Raw genomic sequence first — 11,841 nt, 5'->3', positions numbered from 1 at the left:
TTGCCGCCTCCAGCCTCTCTTGCACGCCTCTTCTCTGGCCTCACTCTCTGGCCTCTTGCGCCTCCAGCCTCTGCCTTCTTGCCTCACGCCTCCGCTCCTTTTGCTGCCTCGCTCTTACTGCCCCTACAGCCTCTGCCTCAGCTACAACCTTTCAAACCCTTGCCCTCCGGCCTCTTGCCGCCTGACCCAGGCTTTCTGCCTGCCTCTGGCCTCTTGCTGCCTCTGGCCTCTTTTGCTGCCTCTGGCCTCTTTCTTGCCTCCGGCCTCTTGCTGCCTCCGGCCTCTTGCTTTTTGCCTCCACCTCTTGCCTGCAGCTGGCTCTCTTGCTCCGACTCTTGGCAACTCTTGCTGCCTCCGGCCTCACTGCATCTCTGGCTTCTTGCGCCTCTTTTGCTGCCTCTGGCCTCTTGCTGCCTGCCTCTTGCCGCCTCCCCTGGCCCTCTTGCCCGCCTCCAGCACTCTTGCCCGCCTCTGGCCTCTTGCTGCCTCAACCTCACCACTGCCTCTAGCCTCTGGCTGCACCTCCAGCCTCTTTTTCCGCCTCCAGCCTCTTTTCCGCCTCTTGCACCCGCCTCTTGCTGCCTCTACTACAACTGCCTCTGGCCTCTTGCCTCTGGCCTCTTGCTGCCTCCAGCCTCTTGCCGCCTCCGGCCTCTTGCCCGCCTCCGGCCTCTGCTGCCGCCTCTGACCCTCTCTGGCCTCTTGCTGCCTCTTGCTGCCTCCGGCCTCTTGCTGCTCTCGGCCTCTTGACCTCAACGACTCTTGCTGCCTCTGCCTCCAAGCCTCTTGCCCGCCTCCGGCCTCTTGCCGCCTCCAGCCTCTTGCGCCTCTTGCCTCTGGCCTCTGCCTCGGCCTCTTGCTGTCTCCTGGCCTCTTGCTGCCTCCCAGCCTCTGCCTCGGCCTCTGCCTCAACCCCTCCTTTTGCCCTCCCCAGCCTCTTACCCGCTGCCTCAGGCCTCTTGCCTCTGGCCTCTTGCTTGCCTCTGGCCTCTTGCACTCTGCTGCCTACTGACCTCTCTGGCCTCTTGCGCCTCCCGGCCTCTTGCCTCGCCTCTTGCCGCCTCTTCCGGCTGCACTCTCTTGCCCTCAGCCTCTTGCGGCCTCTTGCTGCCTCCACGACTCTTGCTGCCTCCAGCCTCTTGCCGGCCTCTTGCTGCCTCCTCCGACCTCTTGCACTTTCAGCCTCTTGCGCCTCTCCGGCCTCTTGCCGCCTCAACCTCTTGCCGCCTCTGGCCTCTCTCTTGCCACGGCCTCCGGCCTGCTGCTGCCTCCCAGCTACACGCCTCGGCCTCTTGCACGCCTCCAGCCTCTTACCGCCCTCTTGCTGCCTCCCGGCCGCTGCACCTCAGGCCTCTCTCTCTTGCACTGCCTCCAGCCTCTTGCTGCCTCAAGCCTCTTACCGCCTCAAGCCTCTTGCCTCCGGCCTCTCTGCCCCTCTGTGCACCTCTGGCTGCCTCCCAGCCTCTTGCCTGCCTCTAGCTCTTGCTGCCTCCTGACCTCCCTGCTCACCACCTCTGACTCTCTTGCCGCCTCCAGCCTCTTGCACCGCCTCTGGCCTCTTGCTGCCTCCGACCTCTGCCGCCTCCAGCCTCTTGCTGCCTCCCAGCCTTTCAGCCTCTTGCCTTTCTCTGGCCTCTTGCTTTTTGCCTCCAGCCTCTTGCCCTCTGGCCTCTTGCGCCCTCCAGCCTCTTGCCGCCTCTCAGCTGCCTCCGGCCTCTTGCTGCCTCTGGCCTCTTGCTGCCTCCTCCGGCCTCTTGCCGCCTCTGGCCTCACCGCCTCCGGCCTCTTGCCCGCCTCTGCTGCCTCTGACCTCTTGCTGCACTCTGGCCTCTTGCCTCTGGCACTCTGCCTCCGACTCTGCTGCCTCCGACCTCTCTTGCCACCTCCAGCCTCACTGCCTGCTGGCCTCCTGCCTCCAGCCTCTTGCTGCCGCACTCTTTTCCCTCTTTTTATCTCTCGAGCTTTCTTTGCTGCCTCTGGCCTGCCCGCCTCGGCCTCTTGCTGCTCCAACCTCTTGCTGCCTCGACCTCTTGCGCCTCCGGCCTCTTGCGCTTGCTAACTGACCTCTTGCTGCCTCCAGCCTCTTGCTGCCTCTGGCCTCTTGCTGCCTCCAGCCTCTTGCCTCCGACCTCTTGCTTTTCTCAACCTACCCTTGCCGTGCCTTGCTTGCGGCCTCAGCTCTTGCTGCCTCTGGCCTCTTGCCCAGCCTCTTTTCCTTCTCTAGCTGCTGCCTCCAACCTCTTGCCGCCTCCGCCTCTTGCACGCCTCATCTTGCTGCGCCTCAAACCTCTTGCTTCTGCCTCAGCCTCTGGCTCTTGCCTCCTGACTGCTGCCTCTCCGGCCTCTTGCCGCCTCCGGCTCTTGCCTCCGGCCTCTTGCTGCCTCTTGCACCTCCTGACTCTTGCTGCCTCTGGCCTCTTGCCTGCCTCCGACCTCTTGCCGCCTCCAGCCTCTTGCCGCGCCTCACTGCCTCCAGCCTCTTGCCGCCTCCGGCCTCTTGCACGCCTCCAGCCTCTTGCCGCCTCTTGCTCTTGCCTCTGGCCTGCCTCCTTACTGCCTCCTGGCCTCTTGCTTGCCTCCGGCTGCTGCCTCTAACCTCGCCTCCGGCCTCTTTCCGCCCTCCAGCCTCTTGCTGCCTCCGGCTCTTGCCCCTCTGGCCTCTTGCCGCCCTCTGGCCTCTGCGCCTCTGGCCTCTTGCTGCCTCTTGCTTGCCTCTTGCCTACCTCTGGCCTCTTACTGCCTCTTACCGCCTCGAGCCTCTTGCGCCTCGACCACTGCCACCCTACTCAACTCTTGCCACCTCCAACCTCTTGCCTGCCTGGCCCCTTGCCACCTCACGACCTCTTGCCGCCTCAGCCTCTTGCTGCCTCTGGCCTCTTGCTGCCTCGGCCTCTGCACTGCCTGGCCTCTTGCACCTCGACCTCTTGCTGCCTCCCACAGCCTCTTGCCTCTGGCCTCTTGCTGCCTCCGACCTCTTGCCTCTAGCTCTTGCCTCAGCCTCTTGCCTCCGACCTCTTGCCGCCTCCCAGCCTCTTGCCGCCTCTTGCCTCTTGCCTCCACGACCTCTTGCACCTACAGCCTCTTGCCGCCTCTTGCCTCTGGCTGCTCTGACCTCTTGCACCCTCCGACCTCTTGCCCTCTTGCTGCCCTCCGACCTCTTGCTGCCTCCGGCCTCTTGCTGCCTCCGGCCTCTTGCTGCCTCTGGCCTCTTGCTGCCTCCGGCCTCTTGCTTGCCTCGCGCTCTTTACCGCCTCCAGCACTCTGCTGCCTCGCGGCCTCTTGCTGCCTCCCATTGCTCCACACTGCCTCTTGCTGCCTCCAGCCTCTTGCCTCTCATTCCTCTTGCTTGCCTCCGGCCTGCCCGCCTCCGGCCTCTTGCCGCCTCAGCTCTGCAGCCTCCGGCACTGCCCCACCGCCCCTCCCAGCCTCTTGCACGCCTCCTGACCTCTTGCCTCAGCCCCTCTTGCTGCCTCTGGCCTCTTGCCGCCTCAGGCCTCTCTTGCCGCCTCCAGCCTCTTTGCTGCCTCTGGCCTCTTGCACTTGCCTCGGCCTCTGCTGCCTCTGGCCTCTTTGCTGCCTCCGGCCTCTTGCACTCTGACCTTGCCGCCTCCAGCCTCTTGCCTTTCCCAACTTTCCTTGCTGCCTCCGGCCTCTTGCTGCCTCTGGCTCTCTTGCCTCCAGCCTCTTGCTGCCTCTGACCTCTTGCTGCCTCTGGCCTCTTGCTGCCTCCCAGCCTGCTTGCTGTCTCTGGCCTCTTGCTGCCTCAACCTCTTGCACGCCCTCGACCTCTTGCCGCCTCCGGCCTCTTTCACTTCTCCAGCCTCTTGCCTTCTTCGCCTCTGGCGGCACTCTTGCTGCCTCAAGCCTCTTGCCCGCCTCGACTCTTGCCGCCTCAACCTCTTAACGCCTCTGACTCTGCCTCGGCCTCTTGCTGCCTCTGGCTCTTGCCTCTTGCTGCCTCTGGCCTCTGCACCTCCAACCTCTTTATAACCTCCAACCTCTTGCCGCCTCTTGCTGCCTCAGCCTCTTTCCTCACCTCTTGCTGTCTCTGGCCTCTTGCTCCAGCCTCTTGCCGCCTCCGACCTCTTGCAGCCTCCGGCCCCTCTTTCGCCCTCCAGCCTCACGCAACCTCTTGCCTCTGGCCTCTTGCCCGCCTCCGACACTCTTGCCTCCCAACTCTTGCTCTGAAAAGCCTCTTGCCGCCTCTTGCCCGCCTCTGACTCTTGCCTCGGCCTCTTGCGCCTCAGCCTCTTGCCTCCGGCCCTCTTGCTTCCTCTGGCCTCTTGCTGCCTCCGGCCTCTTGCCTCTGGCCTCTTTCTGCCTCTGGCCTCTTGCTGCCTCCGACCTCTTGCCGCCTCGGCTCCCAGCTCTTGCCTCCTCTGCCTCTTGCTGCCTCCTGGCCTCTTTACTGCCTCCGGCCTCTTGCTGCCTCTTGCTGCTAGGCCTTTCTTGCCTCCTCAGACACTCTTGCTGTCTCCGGCTCTTTTGCATGCCTCCAGCCTCTTGCACGCCTCCGACCTCTTGCCGCCTCAGCCTCTTGCCTTCTCAAGCCTCCCACCGCCTCCGGCCTCTTGGCTAACTCCGCCCTCTTGCTTGCCTCCTGACCTCTTGCTGCCTCAAAAGCCTCCGCTGCCTCTTTAGCAGCTCCGACCTCTGCCGCCTCCAGCTCACCACCCTCCAGGCCTCTTGCCCTCCGGCCTCTTGCCTCGCTCACTTGCTGCCTCGACCTCCTTACGCCTCCCAGCCTGCACTGCCTCGGCCTCTTGCCTCAGCCTCTGCTGCCTCCGGCCTCTGCTGCACCTCCGACCTCTTGCCTCAGCTCTTGCAGCTTTCCTCTTGCCTCCAGCCTCTTGCATATCAGCCTCTTGCCGCCTCGGCCTCTTGCCGCCTCTAAACCTCTTTGCGCCTCAAAGCCTCTGCCGCCTCCGGCCCTCTGCCCTCTGCTTTTTGCCTCTGACTCCTCCGGCCTCTTGCTGCCTCTTGCCGCCTCCGGCCTCTTTCCCGCCTCTGCCGCCTCTTTGCCTCACCAGCCTCTTGCTGCCTCAGCCTCTTGCGCCTCGACCTCTTGCCGCCTCAACCTGCCGCCTCACCCTTTGCCTCGGCCTCTTGCCTCCATGCCTCTGGCCTCTTTCTGCCTCTGGCCTCTTGCCCTCCGGCCTCTTGCCGCTCCCGGCCTCTTGCACCGCCTCAGCCTCTTGCCGCCTCTTGCTGCCTCTGGCCTCTTGCACTGCCTCAACTCTCTGGCCTCTTGCTGCCTCAGCCTCTTGCCCACATCAAACCTCTTGCACTCCGGCCTCTTTCCGCCTCAGCCTCTTGCCGCCTCTGGCCTCTTGCTGCCTCTGGCCTCTTGCTTGCCTCGGCTCTTACTCAGCCGCCTCTTTGCTGCCTCTGGCCTCTCTTGCCTCAAACTCTTGCCTCTGGCCTCTTGCTGCCTCCGGCCTCTTGCCGCCTCCGGCCTCTTGCCGCCTCCAGCCTCTTGCTGCCTCTGGCCTCTTGCTGCCTCCGGCCTCTTGCTGCCTCTTGCTGCCTCCGGCCTCTTGCCGCCTCCAGCCTCTTGCTGCCTCTGGCCTCTTGCTGCCTCCGGCCTCTTGCTGCCTCTTGCTGCCTCCGGCCTCTTGCCGCCTCCAGCCTCTTGCCTCTTGCTGCCTCTAGCCTCTTGCCACCTCCAGCCTCTTGCCGCCTCTGACCTCTTGCTGCCTCTGACCTCTTGCTGCCTCTGGCCTCTTGCTGCCTCGCCTCTTTGCTCGCCTCTTGCCTCCTCTTGCCTCTTCCTCTCTGCCTCTAGCCTCTTGCTGCCTCGGCCTCTTGCCCGCCTGCCGCCCTCTGCGCCCTTGCTGCCTCTGGCCTCTTGCTCCTCCAGCCTCTTGCTGCCTCTGCCTCTTGCTGCCTCCAGCCTCTTGCGCCTCCGGCCTCTTGCTGCCTCCGGCCTCTTCGCCTGCCTCTGCCTCTGCCTCTTGCGCCTCTCGCCTCTCTGTGCCTCCGCCTCTTGTCCTCCGCCTTGCCTCCGCCTCTTGCTGCCTCGCCTCTTGCCCGCTCTCGCCTCGCCTCGCCTCTTGCTGCCTCTGGCCTCTTGCTGCCTCTTGCCTGCCTCTGCCTCCTTGCGCGCCTCTGTGCCCTGCTCTTCCCAGCCTCTTGCCGCCTCCGCCTCTTGCGCCCTGCCTCTGCTGCCTCTGGCCTCTTGCTCGCCTCCGCCTCTTGCCTGCCTCGGCCTCTTGCCTCCGCCTCTGCCTTGCTCCTCCGGCCTCTTGCTGCCTTCGCCTCCCCTCGGCCTCTTCGCCCCTCTTGCCTGCCCTTTCTGCCCCCTTCTGCCTCCGGCCTCTCTGCCTCTGGCCTCTTGCTGCCTCCGGCCTTTGCTGCCCTCCGGGCCCCTTCTGCCTCGGGCCCCTTGCCCTCCTCCGCCTCCGCCTCCGCCTCTGCCCTTGCCTCGCCTCTTGCTGCCTCCGGCCTCTTTCGCCTCCAGCCTCTTGCCCTCTTGCTGCGCCTTCGCCCCCCTCTTGGGCCCCCGCCTCTTGGGCCCCGCCTCTGCGCCCTTGCCGCCTCCGGCCCTTGCTGCCTCGGGCCCCGCCGCCCTTTTTTGGCCTTGGGCCCCGGCTCTTCCCGCCCCCTCCCCTCTGGCTCCCCCCCTCGCTGCCTCCGGCCTGCTCCCCTCTTGCGCCTCTTTCGCCTCCGGCCTCTTGCTCCTGCCTTTCCCCTCTGGGCCCCGCCTTTCTGCCTCGGGCCCCTTTCTGCCCCCTCTGCCCCTCTTGCCCGCCCTCCCCCCCCTTCTCGGCCCTTGCCGCCTTGCCTCCCCCTCTTGCTGCCTCCGCCCTTGCTGCCTCCTGGCCTCTTGCGCCTGGGCCCCTTGCCGCCTCCCCTCTTTGCCTCGCCTCTTGCGCCTCCGGCCTCTTCTGCCTCTTTCGCCTCTGGCCTCTTTGGCCCGCCTCTTGCGCCTCTGGGCCCCTTCGCCTCCGGCCTCTTCCGCCTCCGCCTCTTCCGCCCCTCCTTCCCGGCCTCTTGCGCCCCGCTTTGCCTCCCTTCTCTGCCCCTGGCCTCTTTGGGCCTGCCTCCGGCCTCTTGCTCCTCCGGCCTCTTGTGCCTCCGGCCTCTTGCCCCGCCCTTCCGCCTCCCTTCTGCCTCGGGCCCCTTGGCCCCTTTGCCTCCGGCCTCTTTGCCCTTTCCTCCTTTCCTGCCTCCGGCCCTTTCCTCGCCTCTTTCTGCCTCCGCCTCTTGCTGCCTGGGCCCCTTGCCCTCCGCCTCTTGCGCCTGCCTCTTGCCTCGCCCCTGCTCCCCTTTCCCCCGGGCCCTTGCTGCCTCTGGCCTCTTGCTGCCTCCCCCTTCCGCCTCGGGCCCCTTCCCCTTTCCCCCCTTTTTTGCCGCCTCCGCCTCTTGCCGCCTCGCCTCTTGCTGCCTCTGCCTCTTTCGCCTCGGGCCCCTTGCCGCCTCCGCCTCTTCCCGCCTCCGGGCCCTTCTGCCCTCCTCTTGCTGCCTCTGGGCCCCTTGCTGCCTCGCCTCTTGCTGCCTCCTCCTCTTCGCCTCGGGCCCCTTGCCCCGCCTCCCCCCCTTGGCCCCCTGGCCTCTTGCTGCCTCCGGCCTCTTGCTGCCTCGCCTCCCCTTTCCCCTCCGCCTCTTTTGCCTCCCCGCCTCTTGGCCTCTGCCTCTTGGCCTCCGCCTCTTGCTGCCTCCCCTTTGCCCCGGCCCTTGCCCTCCGCCTCGGGCCCCCGCCTCTTCCTCCCCCCTTTTGGGCCCCTTGCTGCCTCGGCCCTTTCCCGGGCCCCTTGCTCCTCGGCCTCTTGCTGCCCCCTTTCCCCGCCTCTTGCCCTCCTCTGGGCCCCCTGCCTCTGCCCTTTCTGCCTCCGGCCCTTGCTGCCTCCTGGCCTCTTCTGCCTCCCTCTTTCCTCCCGGCCTCTTGCTGCCTCCCGCCTCTTGCCGCCTCCGGCCTCTTGCCCCTCTGGCCTCTTTCTGCCTCTGCCTCTTCTGCCTCTGGCCCTTTTCCCGCCCCGCCCTCGGGCCCCTTGCGCCTCCCTCTTGCCCTTCCTGGGCCCCTTGCTCCTGCCTCTGGGCCCTCGCCCTCTTGCCCTTGGGCCCCTTGCGCCTCCCCCTTCGCCCTCCGCCTCTTGCTGCCTCTGGCCTCTTGCCCTTGGCCTCTGCGCCTCTGGCCTCTTGCTGCCTCGGGCCCCTTGCTGCCTCCGCCTCTTGCCGCCTCCGCCTCTTGCCCCCTTGCTCCCGCTGTTCTGGGCCCTTTTTGGGCCCCCTGTCCCTCCCGGCCCCGCCCCGCCTCTTGCGCCTCGGCCTTTCCCTCGCCTCTTGGCCTCGCCTCTTGCCCCGGGCCCCTTGCTGTCTCTTGCCTTTGCTCTCTGCCTCTTGCTTCCTCCACCTGCTGCCTCCGGCCTCTTGGCCCCCGGCCTCTTGCTGCCTCCGCCCCCTTGCGCCTCCGGCCTCGCCCTCCGCCTCTTGCGCCTCTGCCCCCCTTGCGCCTCCGGGCCCCTTGCTGCCTCTGGCCCTTTTTGCTCGCCTCTGCCCTCCGGGCCCCCCTCCGCCTCTTGCTGCCTCTCGCCTCTTTCCCTCCGGCCTCTTGCCGCCTGGGCCCCTTCTGCCTCTGCCTCTTGCTGCCTCGCCCCTTCCGGGCCTCCGCCTCTTGCGCCCCCTTTCCCTTCCCCTTTTGGGCCCCTTTCTCGCCCCTGGCCTTTGGCCCCCCGCCTCTTCCGCCTCCCCTTGGGTGCCTCTTGGCCTCTGGCCTCTTCTTCCGCCTCTGGCCTCTTCCTCGGCCTTTCGCCTCCTGGCCTCTTGCTGCCCTCGCCTCTTGCCCTCGCCTCTCGCCTCTTTTGGGCCCCTTGCTGCCTCTGGCCTCTTGCTGCCCTCTTGGCCTCTTGCTGCCTCTGGCCCCCTCTCGCCTCGCCCCTTGCCGCCTCGCCCTTGCCTCCCTCTTGCCCTCGCCCTTGCTGCCTCTGGCCCTTTTCCTCTGGCCTCTTGCTGCCTCGGCCTCGCCTCCTGGCCTCTTGCGCCTCGGGCCTCTTCCGCCTCCGCCTCTTGCTGCCCTGGCCTCTTGCCCCCCCGGCCTCTTGCTGCCTTTCCGGGCCTTTGCTCCTCTGGCCTCTTGCTGCCCGGCCTCTTGCTGCCTGCCTTCGTGCCTCTTGCGCCTCGCCTCCCTTGCTGCCTCCGCCTCTTGCTGCCTCTGGCCTCTTTCCTCGGCCTCTTCTGCCTCCGGGCCCCTTGCCCCCTCCGGCCTCTTGCTGCCCCCTTTCTGCCTCCGGCCTCTTGCCCGCCTTGGCCTCTTGCCCCCGGCCCTCTTGCTGCCTCGGCCTCTTGCCTGCCTCCCCTTGCCCCCTCCGCCTCTTGCCGCCTCCGCCTCTTGCCTCTGCCTCCGGGCCCCTTGCCTGCCTCTGGCCTCTTGCCCCTCCCTCTTTGCCCGGGCCCCTTGCTGCCTCCGGCCTCTTGCTGCCTCTGGCCTCTTGCCCTCCGCCTCTTGCCTCTGGGCCCTTCCCGCCCGGGCCCCTGCTCCGGCCTCTTGCCGCCTCCGGCCCTTTGCCTCGGCCCTTCTTGGCCTCTGCCTCTTGCCTCTGGCCTCTTGGCCTCGGCCTCTTCGCCTCCGCCTCTTGGCCCTGCCTCCTGGCCTCTTCTGCCTCCGGCCTCTTGCTGGCCTTCGCCCCCTCTTGCTGCCTCCGCCTCTTGGCCTGCCTCTTCCCTCTTGCTGCCCCCGGCCTCTTTGCCTGCCTTTCTGGCCTCTTGCTGCCTCTTCCGCCTCTTGCCGCCTCTTGTCCGCTCTGGGCCCCTTTCCTGGCCTCCGCCCTTTGCTGGGCCCCGGCCCTCCCGGCCTCTTGCTGCCTCCAGCCTTGCGCCTCCGGCCTCTTGCGCCTCCGCCCTTGCTGCCTCTGGCCCCCTCGCCTCTTGCTGCCTCCCGGCCTCTTGCCGCCTCGCCTGCCTGCCTTGCCCCCCGCCTCTGGGCCCGCCCCGGCCCCCCTCTTGGGTGCCCTTGCCTCCCCTTTTTTCCCGGGCCCCTTGGGCCCCGGCCTCTTGCTGCCTCCGCCTCTTGCCCCAAAAAGCGTTATTACACGTTAATACATGTTATTACATGTTAATACCGTTATTACACATTAATACATGTTATTACATGTTAATACCCGTTATTACACACTAATACATGTTATTACACGTTAGTAGGTGTTAATACGTTAATACCCGTTATTACACATTAATGCATGTTATTACATGTTAATACCCGTTATTACACATTAATACATGTTATTACATGTTAATACCCGTTATTACACACTAATACATGTTATTACACATTGGTACCCGTTATTACACATTAATACATGTTATTACACGTTAGTACGTGTTATTACACGTTATATCAGGGTGTCTACAGGAATAAACAAGTGAAATGTAAGACATTTTTAGACTTTTTAAGACCACATTTAAATAAAATTTAAGACCTAACTTGTAATGGAAATACTAATCAAAAGTGGAAATATACATTAATCTAAACACACTGTTTTTGTTCAAAATGAACAGTATGGTGTAATGCGAAAGGATAACACAAAAATATTATTGCTGTTGTAAATTATATTTATTAATACAACATTTTCAGAACATTTAGGTCCCATGAACAAATGCTTATAACATCAAGTAAATATATTTTAAAAAATACGAGCAACATAGTTCCTTTTGAACAAAAAAATCTATAAAATAACATAAATAACAATTCCAGCTGCTTTTAAAATGCAAATACATTTACAGAATAGAATGTATGTGTGAGTGTGTGTATGTGAGTTCTCATGTCTCTATGTGATGGATGTTTGTGCACAGGTTCATACGTCTCCTCCTGAGCTTTTGTGAATATACTAGGAAAACAATCCTTTTCAAACTATATGAATAAAAAAAACTTCCAGTTGACATTTGGTCCATTCTCCTGGAAAAAAGAAAGAAAAGGCAGACATTAGCCAACAGTCACCACATCTCTTATGACACCACCACTTCAGATTAATTTCAGACTGGATCAATATGAATGAAAACTATTTTTACAAATTAAGCAACGTGAGCCATCCCTTGAGCCTAGTGAACACTATGGAGACATATTGACAGGTAAACACCACTCTACTGCCATTCTAAAACTATTTGTTGGTCTAATTAATGTGTAGTGCGCCTATGCATAGCTGTTATTAACTTGACACATGAGTAAAGCTTAACTATATGATACATACTCATATACAAGAGGTTAGTTAATACATATATATTTATGTTAGACCTACTTTGAGGTGCTGAAGTCGGTCCTGGTGTCACGGCCCATGAGCTCCACAGGATCCTGATTCCTGAACGCACATGAAGTCCAGCTGTCTGCTCGCGGTGGTCTGGTCCAGAGTCTCGTGGTGGTCTGGTCCAGAGTCTCGTGGTGGTCTGGTCCAGAGTCTCGTGGTGGTCTGGTCCAGAGTCTCGTGGTGGTCTGGTCCAGAGTCTCGTGGTGGTCTGGTTCAGAGTCTCGTGGTGGTCTGGTCCAGAGTCTCGTGGTGGTCTGGTCCAGAGTCTCGTGGTGGTCTGGTCCAGAGTCTCGTGGTGGTCTGGTCCAGAGTCTCGTGGTGGTCTGGTCCAGAGTCTCGTGGTGGTCTGGTTCAGAGTCTCGTGGTGGTCTGGTTCAGAGTCTCGTGGTGGTCTGGTCCAGAGTCTCGTGGTGGTCTGGTTCAGAGTCTCGTGGTGGTCTGGTCCAGAGTCTCGTGGTGGTCTGGTCCAGAGTCTCGTGGTGGTCTGGTCCAGAGTCTCGTGGTGGTCTGGTCCAGAGTCTCGTGGTGGTCTGGTCCAGAGTCTCGTGGTGGTCTGGTCCAGAGTCTCGTGGTGGTCTGGTCCAGAGTCTCGTGGTTGGTCTTC

The sequence above is a fragment of the Pseudoliparis swirei genome, chromosome 20, assembly GCF_029220125.1.
Source record: "Pseudoliparis swirei isolate HS2019 ecotype Mariana Trench chromosome 20, NWPU_hadal_v1, whole genome shotgun sequence".
Taxonomy (NCBI): domain Eukaryota; kingdom Metazoa; phylum Chordata; class Actinopteri; order Perciformes; family Liparidae; genus Pseudoliparis; species Pseudoliparis swirei.
This window is presented reverse-complemented; position numbering follows the sequence as displayed.